This window comes from Dama dama, chromosome 27 (assembly GCF_033118175.1).
Source record: "Dama dama isolate Ldn47 chromosome 27, ASM3311817v1, whole genome shotgun sequence".
Classification (NCBI taxonomy): Eukaryota; Metazoa; Chordata; class Mammalia; order Artiodactyla; family Cervidae; genus Dama; species Dama dama.
The window spans coordinates 18,635,026-18,650,655 of NC_083707.1; the positions used below are offsets into that span (position 1 = coordinate 18,635,026).

The 15,630-nt window shown below is 37.3% G+C and overlaps 1 non-coding gene across 1 annotated transcript; it reads left to right on the forward strand.

The window, feature by feature from the left end:
- Nucleotides 1–15,093: 15,093 nt before the first annotated feature.
- On the forward strand, nucleotides 15,094–15,165 carry TRNAC-ACA (transfer RNA cysteine (anticodon ACA)). Its single transcript has one exon. It is a non-coding gene; the product is annotated as a tRNA-Cys (tRNA).
- The last annotated feature ends 465 nt before the right edge of the window (nucleotides 15,166–15,630 follow it).

Genomic DNA, 15,630 nt, shown 5'->3' on the forward strand with positions numbered 1-15,630 from the left:
ACCAAGAGTTTGTTTTCTACATCTGTAATTCTACTTATGCTTTGTAAATAAGTTAATTTTTTACCTAAAATCCATATCATATAATATTTCTTTCTATGTCTAACTGACCCCCTCAGTATGACAATCTCTAGGTTCATTCATGTTGCTGCAAATTGTATTGTTTTACTCTTTTATATGGACATTTACTTTAAAATAAAAAGAACTCTCCTATTGTAAATAAGATAAATTATATAAGATGCATGTACTACATGGGCACTATACAATATAATAGCCACCAGCCACATTTGGTATGGAAATGGTAGGGACAAAACAGATGCAGAAGATATTAAGAAGAGGTGGCAAGAATACACAGAATAACTGTACAAAAAAGATCTTCACGACGCAGATAATCACGATGGTGTGATCACTCACCTAGAGCCAGACATCCTGGAATGTGAAGTCAGGTGGGCCTTAGGAAGCATCACTACAAATAAAGCTAGTGGAGGTGATGGAATTCCAGTTGAGCTATTTCAAGACCTAAAAGAAGATGCTGTGAAAGTGCTACTCTCAGTATGCCAGAAAATTTGGAAAAGTCAGCAGTGGCTACAGGAATGGAAAAGGTCAGTTTTCATTCCCATTTCTAAGAAAACAATGCCAAAGAATGCTCAAACTACCGCACAACTGCTATATCTCACATGCTACTAAAGTAATGCTCAAAATTCTTCAAGACAGCCTTCAACAACATGTGAACCATGAACTTCCAGATGTTCAAGCTGGTCAAACACATGAAAAGATGCTCAACATCACTCATTATTAGAGAAATGCAAATCAAAACCACAATGAGGTACCATTACACGCCAGCCAGGATGGCTGCTATCCAAAAGTCTACAAGCAATAAATGCTGGAGAGGGTGTGGAGAAAAGGGAACCCTCTTACACTGTTGGTGGGAATGCAAACTAGTACAGCCGCTATGGAAAACAGTGTGGAGATTTCTTAAAAAACTGGACATAGAACTGCCATATGACCCAGCAATCCCACTTCTGGGCATACACACTGAGGAAACCAGATCTGAAAGAGACACGTGCACCCCAATGTTCATCGCAGCACTGTTTATAATAGCCAGGACATGGAAGCAACCTAGATGCCCATCAGCAGATGAATGGATAAGGAAGCTGTGGTACATATACACCATGGAATATTACTCAGCCATTAAAAAGAATTCATTTGAACCAGTCCTAATGAGATGGATGAAGCTGGAGCCCATTATACAGAGTGAAGTAAGCCAGAAAGATAAAGAACATTACAGCATACTGACACATGTATATGGAATTTAGAAAGGTGATAACGATAACCCTATATGCAGAACAGAAAAAGAGACACAGAAATACAGAACAGACTTTTGAACTTTGTGGGAGAATGTGAGGGTGGGATATTTCAAAAGAACAGCATGTATACTATCTATGGTGAAACAGATCACCAGCCCAGGAGGGATGCACGAGACAAGTGCTCCGGCCTGGTGCACTGGGAAGACCCAGAGGAATCGGGTGGAGAGGGAGGTGGGAGGGGGGATCGGGATTGGGAATACATGTAAATCCATGGCTGATTCATATCAATGTATGACAAAACCCACTGGAAAAAAATAATAATAATAAAAAAAAAAAAAAAAAGAAAAAAAAAAAAAGAAAAGGCAGAGGAACCAGAGATCAAATTGCCAACATCCGCTGGATCATCGAAAAAGTAAGAGAGTTCCAGAAAAACATCTATTTCTGCTTTATTAACTATGCCAAAGCTTTTTACTGTATGGATCACAATAAACTGTAGAAAATTCTGAAAGAGATGGGAATACCAGACCATCTGACCTGCCTCTTGAGAAATCTGCATGCAGGTCAAGAAGCAACAGTTAGAACTGGACATGGAACAACAGACTGATTCCAAATAGGAAAAGGAGTATGTCAAGGCTATATATTATCACGCTGCTTATTTAACTTATATGCAGAGTACATCATGAGAAATTCTGGGCTGGAAGAAGCACAAGCTGGAATCAAGATTCCTGGGAGAAATATCGATAACCTCAGATATGCAGATGACACCACCCTTATGGTAGAAAGTGATGAGGAACTAAAAAGCCTATTGATGAAAGTGAAAAAGGAGAGTGAAAAAGTTGGCTTAAAACTCAACATTCAGAAAACAAAGATCAAGGCATCTGGTCCCATCAGTTTATGGCAAATACATGGAGAAGCAGTGGAAACAGTGTCAGACTTTATTTTTTGGGGCTCCAAAATCACTGCAGATGATGACTGCAGCCATGAAATTAAAAGACGCTTATCCTTGGAAGAAAAGTTATGACCAACCTAGACAGAATATTAAAAAGCAGAGACATTTCTTTGCCAACAAAGGTCCGTCTAGTCAAGGCCATGGTTTTTCCAGTAGTCATGTATCGATATGAGAGTTGGACTGTGAAGAAAGCTGAGCGTCGAAAAATTGATGCTATTGAACTGTGGTGTTGGAGAAGACCCTTGAGAGTCCCTTGGACTTCAAGGAGATCCAACCAGTCCATCCTAAAGGAGATCAGTCCTGGGTGTTCATTGGAAAGACTGACATTGAAGCTGAAATTCCCAATACTTTGGCCACCTGATGCGAAGAGATGACTCATTGGAAAAGACCCTGATACTGAGAAAGATTGAAGGTGGGAAGAGAAAGGGATGACAGAGGATGAGATGGTTGGATGGCATCACTGATTCAAAGGACATGAGTTTGAGTAAACTCCGGGAGTTGGTGATGGACAGGGAGGCCTGCTGTGCTGCAGTCCACAGGGTCACAAAGAGTTGGACAGGACTGAGCAACTGACCTGAACTGAACTGAGCCACATTTGGCTATTTACATTTAAATTTATTAAAATTTCACAAAAATTATAAATAGTTTCAGCCACATTAGTCATATTTTAAGTGATTAAGGCTAGTTATAGTTGGTAGTGATGGCTACCACCCTGGATGGTGCATATATGGAATATTTCTATCACCCTAGAAAGTTATATTGTACAGTGGGTGGTTTATTGTGTAAATGAAAGTGTAAGAAATATGGCTGCCAGTTCCAGCTATGTCTTGAAACTGAAAAAATCTAGGTTCACCCAAGCTATCCTATTTTTCATTAATAAATTAATAGAATCTATCTTTTATAAGGTGACCTTCTGTTCCTAGTATCTATGATTCTAAGATCTCACTGTGTATTACTGGGGAATTCCCATGGGTGATCAGGATATCAAGATATACCTGTCACATTTTGTTTTGTGATTTTTGTGGGCTTCCCTAGTAGCTTAGGTCGTTAAGCATCCACCTGCAATGCAGGAGATCTGGGTTCAATTCCTGCGTCAGGAAGATACCCTGGAGAAGAAATGGCAACCCACTCCAGTGTTCTTGCCTGGAGAATTCCATGGACAGAGGAGACCGACAAGCTGCAGTCCACGGGGTCCCAAAGAGTCAGACATGGCAGAGACTAACACATGCTCACCACTTCCTTCGTATCTACATGTGATAAGTAAATAACATCACTGTACCTTTTTTGTCCATCTAAACCATCACTCATCTTCAAAGCACTTTGAAGATCAGAGAAAATGTGTGGGTAAATGACAGTTGAGAGGAATCCATGCTGAGTTAGTGAGGTGTTGGATCATCTTTCCTCTCAAGTTATTCTCTCTCTTTGAGATGATCTTTCTCTACCAGCCTTTCCCACTGCCACCCCCTCACTTTCTTCCCATTAAACCTGACTTTCACAGGAAATTCCTTTTCAGCTTTGGTACCAGCCCAACCATTATTGCCTGCAGTTCACAAGAGGGACTTTACTGATCCTCTGGACAGGGTCAGGTTTACTCTATTTTTTTTTTTCTTTTTAAACAATCATTACTGTTCTGTTTAAATAATGTGTATTTAACTCCCTTACATAGGTTGTTAGGTTGACTAGAACAGTGATATTATTTACCTTGTACCTCTTTATCCCTTATATCTATCCCTGGGCCTGGTATACAGTAAGTAGGTAATGTATTTGTATTCATTGCATAAATAACAGAACTTATGTATCACTGGATATGCTGAAATACTACTAAAGAGAAGCATTGGGATTGAAAGTCATCATAATATGCTTTTACAAATTTGTTGAAATTTTACATAGCTCTGCTTACTTTGAGTCATTTTGTCTCCTGGATGAGCTCCTATCAATATCTCTATTATAGCACTTACTATTTCATAGTGTAAGTTTTTTTTTTTTTTTCTTTTTAACACTCAGTGATATGATCATGTCAAAAGTTACTGATTATATAGTTTTTCTGTAATCCCTTAGTTACAGGATCCAATAAGGTATATTAGAAGTTCAAAAAAAATGTTAACTTATAAGATGTGTGAAATATAATGGCATTCACCATTTCTAGCTTGAAAGAAAAGAAAAATTCATAAAATCTCTCTGGTGCAATTGATTTCAAAGACAGACCACAATGCTTGATTTCAGAAGCAGATCAAAACAAAAGCTCAGTTTTCCACACAATTTCTGTGGCTGGCCAATACTGCCAGAGACAGATCAATTTCAGAAACGGACACTCTTAAATTATACATCTGAATAGGAATTTGTGCACTCCAGGGGGGACACATAAAGCCATGAGTTAAACATGGATTCTTCAAAAGCCATCATATATCTTCAGAATTTTCAAGGAAAAGTTAAACTTCTGTCATCAGTCCAGTGGTTTGTTTTTTGATTTGATGGAAAAGATGTTATTAGAGTGCTATACTCAATATGTCATCAAATTTGGAAAACTCAACAGTGGTTACAGGATTAGAAAAGGTCAGTTTTCATTCTAATCCCAAAGGGCAATGCCAAAGAAAGTTCAAACTACTGTACAATTACACTCATTTCACATGTTAGCAAGGTTATACTTGAAATCCTTCAAGCTAGGCTTCAGCTATATGTGAACCAAGAACTTCCAGATGTACAAGCTGGGTTTAGAAAAGGCAGAGGAACCAGAGATCAAATTGCCAATGTTCGCTACATTGTGAAGAAAGCAAGGGAATTCCAGAAAAAAAAAAAAAAAAAAAAAAAAACCCACCTGCTTCATTAATTACGTGAAAGCCTTTGACTCTGTGGAACACAACAGATTATGGAAAATTCTTAAAGAGATGGGAATACCAGACCACCTGACCTGTCTCCTGAGAAACCTGCATGCAGGTCAAGAAGCAACAGAACTGGACATGGAACAACTGACTGGTTCAGTTTTGGAAAGAAGTTCAACCAGGCTGTATATTGTCACTCTGGTTATTTAATATATATGCAGAGAACATCAGGCAAAATGCTTGGTTGGATGAATCAGAAGCTGGAATCAAGATTGCTAGGAGAAATGTCAACAACCTCAGATATGCAGGTGATACCACTCTAATGGCAGAAAGTGAAGAGGAACTAACTAAAAAGCCCGTTGATGAGGGTGAAAGAGGAGAATCAAAAAGCTGGCTTGAAACTCGACATTCAGAAAACTAAGATCTTGGCATCTGGTCCCATCACTTCACGGCTAATAGTAGATGGGGAAAAGGTGGAAACAGCAGCAGATTTTATTTTCTTGGGCTTCAAAATCAGTGACTGCAGACATGAAATTAAAAGAGACTTGTGACTGAACAATAACAACATTTTGGGTTTTATATTTAAGCACTCTAAGTCATGTCATTGAAATTTGAGGGACTTCCTTGGCAGTCTCAATTAAGACTCTGCATTTCTACTGCAAGGGGTGCAGGCTCGATGCCTGGTTGGGGAACTAAGATCCTGTATGCCACATGGTCAGAAAAAAATTTTTGAAACTTATTCATATAGATTTTGTTTACTTCTGTAGTGTTAAACTACTGAAGATGAACATCACAATGCAAAGATATCTTAGTTGGTAAAATTAGTTCAAAATGTCTTGATTTACTAGATGAGCCTTAAGAGCTTGAATGATTGGTAAGATTTGGTGTGATAGTCTTGATATAGTCCTACTTCTGAATCATTCTTTAATTGCAAGATAGATTTGTCACACTTTTGTTTTTCCTTATATTAGAATTGGTCTCATAGTTTTAAGTGAATAACCCAATCTTCCAAGTTACTTGTAAAGATTTTAAATGCCAATCCCATGCCATCTCTTCTCTCACATCTCTTAATTTACTTAACACAGGCAAAGCACAGAGGAGGCATTTGTCAGTGGTTGTTAAACAGTATAAAACACCTAGTGTCTATTCATATCAGAGCCCATTAAGATTGGACCTTCCCTGGAAACTAAATTATATCTTCCTTTTACGGCTGTGAGAGGCTAATATTCTAAGAGGATAGAGAATATCATGACTCTGTATTTTGAAATATTTGGCTAGTTTTGAACCATAAAGAGAATCTCACATTTTTGTAGTCCAAATCAAATATTTAATAATTCAATGAACATGTTGATATCACCACTTCAAAGGCTAGTGATTCATCCATTAGTTTTGGAGTACCTATCATATGCCAGGTACTGAACATTCATGGAAAATATCTTTATCAGCAGTCAAAGGAAGGGATGATTAGTAGGAAGTTGGGAAATGAGACTAGATAAATAAAATAAGAATTTCAGTTTCTTAGGGTATTAAGACTACATGAGATAACAATATAAAATTCAGCACAGGAAAAAGCACATTTTGTGTATTTCACATGTGGTACTAATTATTACCATGATGTGATGGGGCTGAGGTGGAAAATCTCTTTGCATTCTATAGTTTTATGATTCAGTAACACAGATTGGTATATAAGTGGATACAATTTTCTCCAGAGTACCGTTTGCACTTTTTATCTTTAGTTTCCCCTCTCTGGGGAGAAAAATGCCTTCTCTACTCAGTTAAGCCCATTTGCTAGATTCTGAGTATTATACAGTCTCACATTCTACATTTATCCTTAAGGAAACAAATGGGATTCATCTAAGCAGTGTTTCCACACGAAGCAGTGTCTTCACTTGGCCTTTTTGAAAACTTGCATGTGGATGGAATAGATAACGCAGGGGGATCATCAAGGCTGATTGGAAAAGTGAGTGGATTATCTTTTAGGAGATGAGGTCAGTTATGGGGAATTGTCCATCAAATACCTTTAGTACTCTTACCACTCAAAGCCACCAGATTCTTAATACATGCCTTGAAAGATGTATATGTGTTTGCTAGTCTGGAAACAGCATGGACTGCATTCTGTTCTACTTTCTGAGGAAAGATCTCTTAAAAATGTTTTGCCATCTGATTAAACATATTTTAAGCTTTTTCTTTTATGTTGCTTTCATAATGACAAGATGTCCAGTGTTTTCCATGGGAAATGATAAGAATTCCAAACAGTAAGTGACGGCAGCTGAACACTTGATTTCTGGCTCTGGCATTACCTCAACTGAGTTATCTTGAGCAAATCATTCATCTTCTATGACTCTCAGTTCCTTGAAGTATCAGAAGGTCTCTGCTTCCCTCCCCTTCCCACAGAGAGAAAGTTACAACCCCTATTCTTAAGCAATGCAACCAAATAAAAAGGAGCATAGGCCAAATTTCTCAGGCATTAAATATATATCTAAATTTATATCATATTAAGTCTCATTTAAAAACATATTTTCCTAAATTGTAAGAGTATTGTACTTTTATTTGTAGTCATTTTGTTTTACTCATAAAAATGTTGTAGTCAGCCTGGCTTCAGTTTGCTAAACTTTGGCCTATAAGGTATAATTAAAAAGCAAACTTTGGCCAACTCAATATTGAAAGACAAGGACAAAATCGGTGGACTAATACAACTTGAGTTCAAAACTTACTATAAAGGTACAGTAATCAAAACAGTATGGTATTAGTGAACAAGCAGACAAATAGATCAACAGAAAATAACAGAGGGTCCAGAAACAGACATATAAATATAGTCAAATAAACTTTGACAGATAAACGATGGAAAAAAGATAGTCTTCTCAGCAAATGGAGCTGCAACATCTAACATTAACATGTTAAAAAAAAAAAAAAAAATCTAGACACAGACTCTAATGTCCTTCACAAAAATTAACTCAAAATGTTATCACATACCGAAATGCAAAATGCAGAATCATAAAATTTATAGATAACACAGAAGATAACAAAGGAGAAATTCCAGATGACCCTGAATTTCATGATAACTTTTAGATGAAAAACTAAAAAAAAAAAAAAAAGAAAAAAATTAATAAACTAGACTTCATTAAAATTAAAAATTTCTATTCTGCAAAAGATAGTGTCAAAGAATGAAAAAAACAAGACATGGCCTGGGAACTATATCTATTTCCAAAAGACATAGCTGATAAAAGACTATTAACCCAAATAAAAAAGAACTATAAAAACTCAACAGTAAGAAAATAAGCAATCCAGTTTATAACTCAAAGACAATAACAGATACTTTACCAAAGAAAATGTACAAAATGATAAGTGAGCCTATGAAAATATGCTCCACATTATGTCATCAGTAGTGACATGCCACTATGCACCTATAAGAATGGACAAAACCCAGAATGCAGAAAACAGCAAATGTTGGCAAGGATGTGTGTCAACAGGAAATGTCATTACTTGCTCCAAGGAATGCAAAATGGGATAGCCACTTTGGAAGACAGTTGGTCAGTTTCATGCAAAACTAAACATACCTGTACTATATGATTAAGCAATGTTTCTTAGTATTTACCCAAATGAGTTGAAAACTTATGCTCACATAAACCCTGCACACAGAGGTTTACAACATCTTTATTCATAGTGGCCAAAACTTGGAAGCCACTAAAATGTCCGTCTGTAGAAGTAATGGATAAATAAATTGTGGCGTATTCAGAAAATGGAATATTACTCAATGGCAAATGGAAAAGAGTTATCAAACCATGAAAAGACACAGAGGGAACTTAGATGAATATTACTAAGTGAAAGAAGCCAATCTGGAAAGATTACATGTTATGCAAATTCAACTAAATGACATTCTGGAAACAAAGAACGAAACAAAACTATGGAGATAGTAAAAACATCAATGCTTGCCAGGGGTTTGGGGGGTGGGGATGAGTAGGTAGAGCACAGAAGAATTTGGGGACAGTGAAATCACTCTGTATGATACTATATGATAAATACATGTCATTATGCATTTATCAGGGTCATTGGAAAAGACCCTGATGCTGGGAGGAATTGGGGACAAGAGGAGAAGGGGATGACAGAGGATGAGATGGTTGGATGGCATTACCGACTCAATGGACATGAGTTTGAGCAAGCTCTGGAAGTTGGTGATGGACAGGGAAGCCTGGCATGCTGCAGTCCATGGGGTCACAAAGAGTCAGACACAACTGAGCAACTGAACTGATGCATATATATAAACCCATAGAGAATGTAAAAAACCAAGAGTGAACCCTAAGGGTAAATTATAGTCTTTGGGTAATGATGATATGTCAATGTAGTGGACCAATTGTAACAAATGTACCTCTCTGTGGGGGATGCTGATAATGGGGAAAATCATGCAAGTGTGAGACAAGAGGCATAAGGGAAATCTCTGTACGTTCTTCTCAATCTTGTTGTGAATCTACAACTGCTCTAAGATACCAAAGCATATTTAGAAACAAAATCAAAAGCAAACTAAGACAAAACAAAATGACCACAGAGTATGGGCACCATTGGCCCATCATTGTTATGTGACTTTTCTACAAGGATTAGACCTTCCTTTCAAGGAGTTCATAAAAACACTGTTGAGAATGGTAACACTTTAAGGTTTATTTCAGGAGTTTATCTATCCAAAGTTGGACTACCTTGAGTCAATAGAACAAATGAGGATAAGAGGCTCAGTTTTGGAGAAGGAGCCTGTGTTGGACCCTGATGTTTAAATGAATGAAAGTGTTAAGTCATTTAATTGCATCCAACTCTTTGGGACTCCATGGACTGTAGCCCAGGGCATCAGGTTTTATCCATAGAATTCTCCAGGCAAGAATATTAGAGTAGGTAGCCTTTCTGTTCTCCAACAGATCTTCTTTGACGTAGGGATCGAACACAGATCTCCCCCATTTTAGGAAGATTCCTTACTATCTGAGCCACCAGGGAAGACCCTAATGGTTGAATGACCCTATATTAATCAGGATTTGCCAGAGAAACAGAATCAATAGAATTGTTTCATTTTAAGGAACTGGCTCATGCAATTGTAGAAGCTAAGTGAGTTCAAAATCTGATGGAGGAGCTTGGCAGGCTGGACAGTCAAGAAAGAGTTGCAGTTTGAGTCCAAAGGCAGTCATCTGTAGCATCAGCAAGAACCAATGTCACAGATAAAATCCAAAAAGTAGCCTGCTGGAGAATTTCCTCTTGCTCAAAGTGGTCTTTTCTTTTTTTAGGCCTTCAGTTGATTGGGTGATACCCACCCACATTATGGAGAACAATCTGCTTCAAAGTCTACTGATTTAAATACAAATTAGATATAAAAAACACCCTCACAGAAATATCTAGAAAAATGTTTGACCACATATCTGGATACTGTCACTCAAATAAGCTGACACATAAAAATAATCATCACAGGCTTAAATAACAAGGAGCAATTATAGAATTTGGTGAAATCATAAATAATTGTAAGATTAAGAGACACCATGGACAAATATACACTTTGTGGTTTTGCTAAATGCTAGGAGTTTTAATAGGAATGCACACTCTACAAAGATAGGGAAAGAAAATGAAACTTCATTTCTCTAGCCAGATATTATTTGGAACCTTTTTGATTTAGGGAGGAGATACCAGAGTTATTGAAAACACAGCACTCTTCAATACTTTAAATTTTAGGATGCATGACTAGACATGGATACCTTCCTTTTCTTCCGATTCAGTGTGTTCTTAGAAATAAATATAGGGAGTTAGTAGTCAGATGAAAGGCAATTGGGCGACAAATAAAATAAATAAGCTAAAGAATTTGTCTTATCTCTTTGTATTTTTAAAGTATTATATATTTAATTTTATTTTTTTCCAAGCCTATTAATTGCTTGCTCTTTCTTGCAATTTATGTTTCAGATCAAAAGTCACAATTCAGAGAAGTCTTCTTGTACTTATTTGCTTAGTCATGGCCAACTATTTGTGACTCCATGGACTGCAAGTCCTTTGTTCAAGGGAATTCTCCAGGCAAGAATACTGGAGTGGGTTGCCATGAAGTCTTCTTGCTCTGCAATAAAAATGTCAATCCCAATTTCTTTGGGTTATGTGGTTCTCTTTTGTTTACATTATAGCAAGTGTCACTGACCTACACAATGGATACAATCTGACTTATGAAAATAAAAGATCCATGGGGGCTGTATGCACCTCTTGTGTATGTATGTCATGTTGTATGTCCAGATCTGGAATAGTACCTGGAGCATGGCAAACATATAACACTTAACTAGTGCAAAGGAATTTGAAGCTTCAATTCCTGTGAAATATTTTAAGACCATTTTGTGCAAAGATTCATGCCCTAAAGAGATGACTTTGTGGAAATATGTAAAGTTATGCCTTTGAAAAAATTCTCCAGCCAGTCATCTGCAGGGTACAAAACATTGCTCCACACAAATAGAGGCTGAAACAGCTAATTCTCAAACCCTTCTTTTAGAGGTGAGGTAACTGCCAACTAAGGTCTGTCTAGTCAAAGCTATGGTTTTTGCAGTAGTCATGTATGGATGTGAGAGCTGGACTATAAAGAAAGCTGAGTGCCAAAGAATTAATGCTTTTGAACTGTGGTGTTGGAAAAGACTCTTGAGAGTCCCTTGGACTACAAGGAGATCCAAACAGTCCATCCTAAATAAAATCAGTTCTGAATATTCATTGGAAGGACTGATGCTGAATCTGAAACTCCAATACTTTGGCCACCTGATATGAAGAACTAACTCATTTGAAAAGACCCTGATCCTGGGAAAGATTGAAGGTGGGAGGAGAAGGGGATGACAGAGGATGAGCTGCCTGGATGGCATCACTGACTCAATGGACATGAGTTTGAGTAAACTCTGGAAGTTGGTGGTGGACAGGGAGGCCTGGCGTGCTGCAGTCCATGGAGTCGCAAAGAGTTGGACATGACTGAGCGACTGAACTGACTGACTGAACTGACTGCAGCCCACAAAGCCTGAGTAAATTCCTCTAGGTTGATTTGAAGGAAAGATACCTTTAAAACTTCAGAGCGCTCAACAATAGAAAGAGCTATTTTGCTATAAACATGTTATTCTATTACTATGTCATGTCCAACTGTTTTCAACACCATGGACCACAGCACACCAAGTTCCTCTGTTTTCTACCATCTCCCAGAGTTTGTTGAAATTCATGTCCATTGAGTTGTTGGTGCTATCTTATCATGTTATTCTCTGCCACCCTCTTCTTTTGCCTTCAGTCTTTCCCAGCATTGGGATATTTTCCAGTGAGTTGTCTCTTCACATCAGGCAACCAAAGTATTGCAGCTTCATCTTCAGTATCACTCCTTCCAATGAATATTCAGGGTTGATTTTCTATAGGATTGACTGATTTGATCTCCTTGCTGTCCAAGGGATTCTCAAGAGTCTTCTCCAGACTACAATTTGAAAGTATCCATTCTTCAGTGCTCAGACTTCTGTATGGTCCAACTTTCACATTCATACATGACAACTGGGAAAACCATAACTTTGGCTGTACGGAATTTTGTTGGCAAAATGATGTCTCTGCTTTTTAATATGCTGTCTACATTTGTCATAGCTTTCTTTCCAAGCAGCAGGCCTCTTTTACTTTCATGGCTCTCATCACCATCTGCAGTAATTTTGAAGCCCAAGAAAATAAAGTCTGTCACTACTTCCAAATCCCCCACTTTTATTTGCCATGAAGTGATGGGACCAGATGTCATGATCTTAGTTTTTTGAATGTTGAGGGGTTTTTTTTCATTTATTTTTATTAGTTGGAGGTTAATTACTTTACAACATTGTAGTGGTTTTTGTCATACATTGACATGAATCAGCCATGGATTTACATGTATTCCCCATCCCGATCCCTCCTCCCACCTCCGTCTCCAGAATGTTGAGTTTCAAACCAACTTTGTCACTTTTTTTCACATTAGAGTTTTAAAACCTTCGTATGACATTGTTGATATTTCTCTCAACAATCTTGACTCCAGCTGCAAGTCTTCCATCCTGGAATTTTTCACAATGCACAATGTATTTTTCATATAAGTTAAATAAGCAAGGTGACAATATAGAGCCTTGACATACTTCTTTCACAGTTTGGAACCAGTCCATTGTTCCACGTCTGGTTGTTGCTTCTTGGCCTGTATACAGGTTTCTTAGGAGGCAGGTGAGGTGGTCTGGTATTCCCATCTCTTTAAGAATTTTCCACAAAAATTCTTTAGCATACATAGTCAATGAAGCAGAAGTTTTTCTGGAATTCCTTTGCTTTCTCCAACAAATGTTGGCAACTTGATCTCTGGTTCCTCTGCTACTTTGAACCTAACTTGCACATCTAAAAGTTCTTGGATTATGTACTGCTGAAGCTTAAATTGAAGGATTTCAAGCACAACCTTCCTAGGATGTGAAAGTAACACATTTGTGGTAGTTTGAACATTCTTTGGCATTACCTTTCTTTGGGATTGGAATGAAAACTGACCATTTCCTGCCCTGTGGCCACTTGTGAGTTTTCCAAATTTGCTGACATATTGAGTGCAGCACTTTAACAGGATCATCTTTTAGACTTTGAAATAGCTCGAGTGGAATTCCATCACTTCCACTAGCTTTGTCCATAATAATATTTCCTAGGGCTCACTTGAGTTCACACTCCAGGATTTCCCATTCTTTGTGAATGACCACACCATCATGGTTATCTGGATCATTAAGACCTTCTTGGATATTTCTTTGTATTCTTGCCTCCTCTTCTTAATGTCTTCTGCTTCTGTTAGGTCCTCACTATTTCTGTCTTTTATCATACTCATCCTTGCCTGATATATTCCCTTGATATCTCCAGTTTTCTTGAAGAGATCTTTAGTTTTTCTCATTTTATTGTTTTCCTCTATTCCTTTGCACTATTCATTTAAGAAGGCCTTCTTATCTCTCCTTGCCAATTCTCTGAAACTCTGCATTTAGTTGGGTATATCTTTCCCTTTCTCCCTTGCCTTTCAATTTTCTTCTTTCTTCAGCTATTTATACAGCCTCCTGAGACAACTATTTTGCCTTCTTGAATTTTTTCTTTGGGATGATTTTGGTCACTGCCTTCTGTACAGTTTTATGAACTTCTCTCTATAGTGCTTCAGGCACTGTCTACTAGATCTAATCCCTGAATACATTTGTAACCTTCATTGTATAATCATGAGGGATTTGATTTATGTCATACCTGAATGGCCTAGTGGTTTTCTCTTCTTTCTTCAATATTAGCCAGAATTCTGCAATGAGGAGTTCATGATCTGAGTCACAGTCAGCTCCAAGTCTTGCTTTTGCTGACTGTATAAATCTTCTCCATCTTCAACTGTAATGAACATAATCAATCTGATTCTATTGGCCATCTGATGATGTCCATGTTTAGAGTCCATGTGTAGATGTCCATGTATAGAGCTATATAATATATATAAAGCTATATAGTACAGCTAAAATAGCTTTTAGAATAGCTTTTTTCAAACCAGGTTCTTCATAACTTTATTCTACTTAGAGATTCCTAGTATTAAAGTTTAGAGAACAACACTTGAAAAAGACTTGTCTGTTGCTTTATTTTAAAAAGTAATATTTACTAATGAGCATACATAATAATATACAATATTCAACCCCTAATATCTGGCTTCCACTTTTACAATGCCTGCACATTTTATACACAAAAGATAGTAATGTTTGACTTTTTTAAGGCAATAAAATCCAGTAAAATTGTAAATGAAAAACTTTTAGAAATATGAAGTCTTTGGAAAATAGTATAGTATTTGAGTAAAGAGGCAATATGAATCCAAAGAAAATGTTATGAAATAAAGGTCAAAGTCAGGATTTGGTTGGTCTTTATATTATCAAACACAAAACCCTGAAATATGAAGCAAATTTCTTAAAAAGACTCTAGCTAGGTTGCTTTGGAAACCTCACCACCGATAGAGGATCCAGTCCCCTTTGAAAGAAAAATCCAGTTCAGTTTCATCTTAGGGTAGCCTAAGTGCTCATCTTCCCTGGTGGCTCAGGTGGTAAAGCATCTGCCTACAATGCGGGAGACCCAGGTTCAATCCCTGGGTGGGGAAGATCCTCTGGAGAAGAAAATGGCAACCCACTCCAGTACTCTTGCCTGGAAAATCCCATGGAAGGAGCCTGGTAGTCTACAGTCCATGGGGTCGCAAAGAGTTGGACATGACTGAGCAACTTTATTTACTTAAGTGTTCTTAAGGTTTGCATATTTCAGGATCTCACATTTCAAGAGACAAAATGACAATCTTTTTGCTTTGAGGAGGGACAAAACAAGTTTAATGTATCAAATTCTTAAAAGAATTTCAAATCATAAAAGTCACTTATGGGGATGAGTTTTTGAAATTACTTAATATGAAGGATGTTTGGAGTATTTAACTTCAAGAAGAGAAGGTATTTTTTGATGATTTTTTAAAAATACATAGGAGAATGATTAGATTTATTCTGAATACATCTTGTGGTCACAGAGTAGTCAGAACTAGAAGCAATACCTGGACAATACAGCAATTCCAGCTTAAAATAAG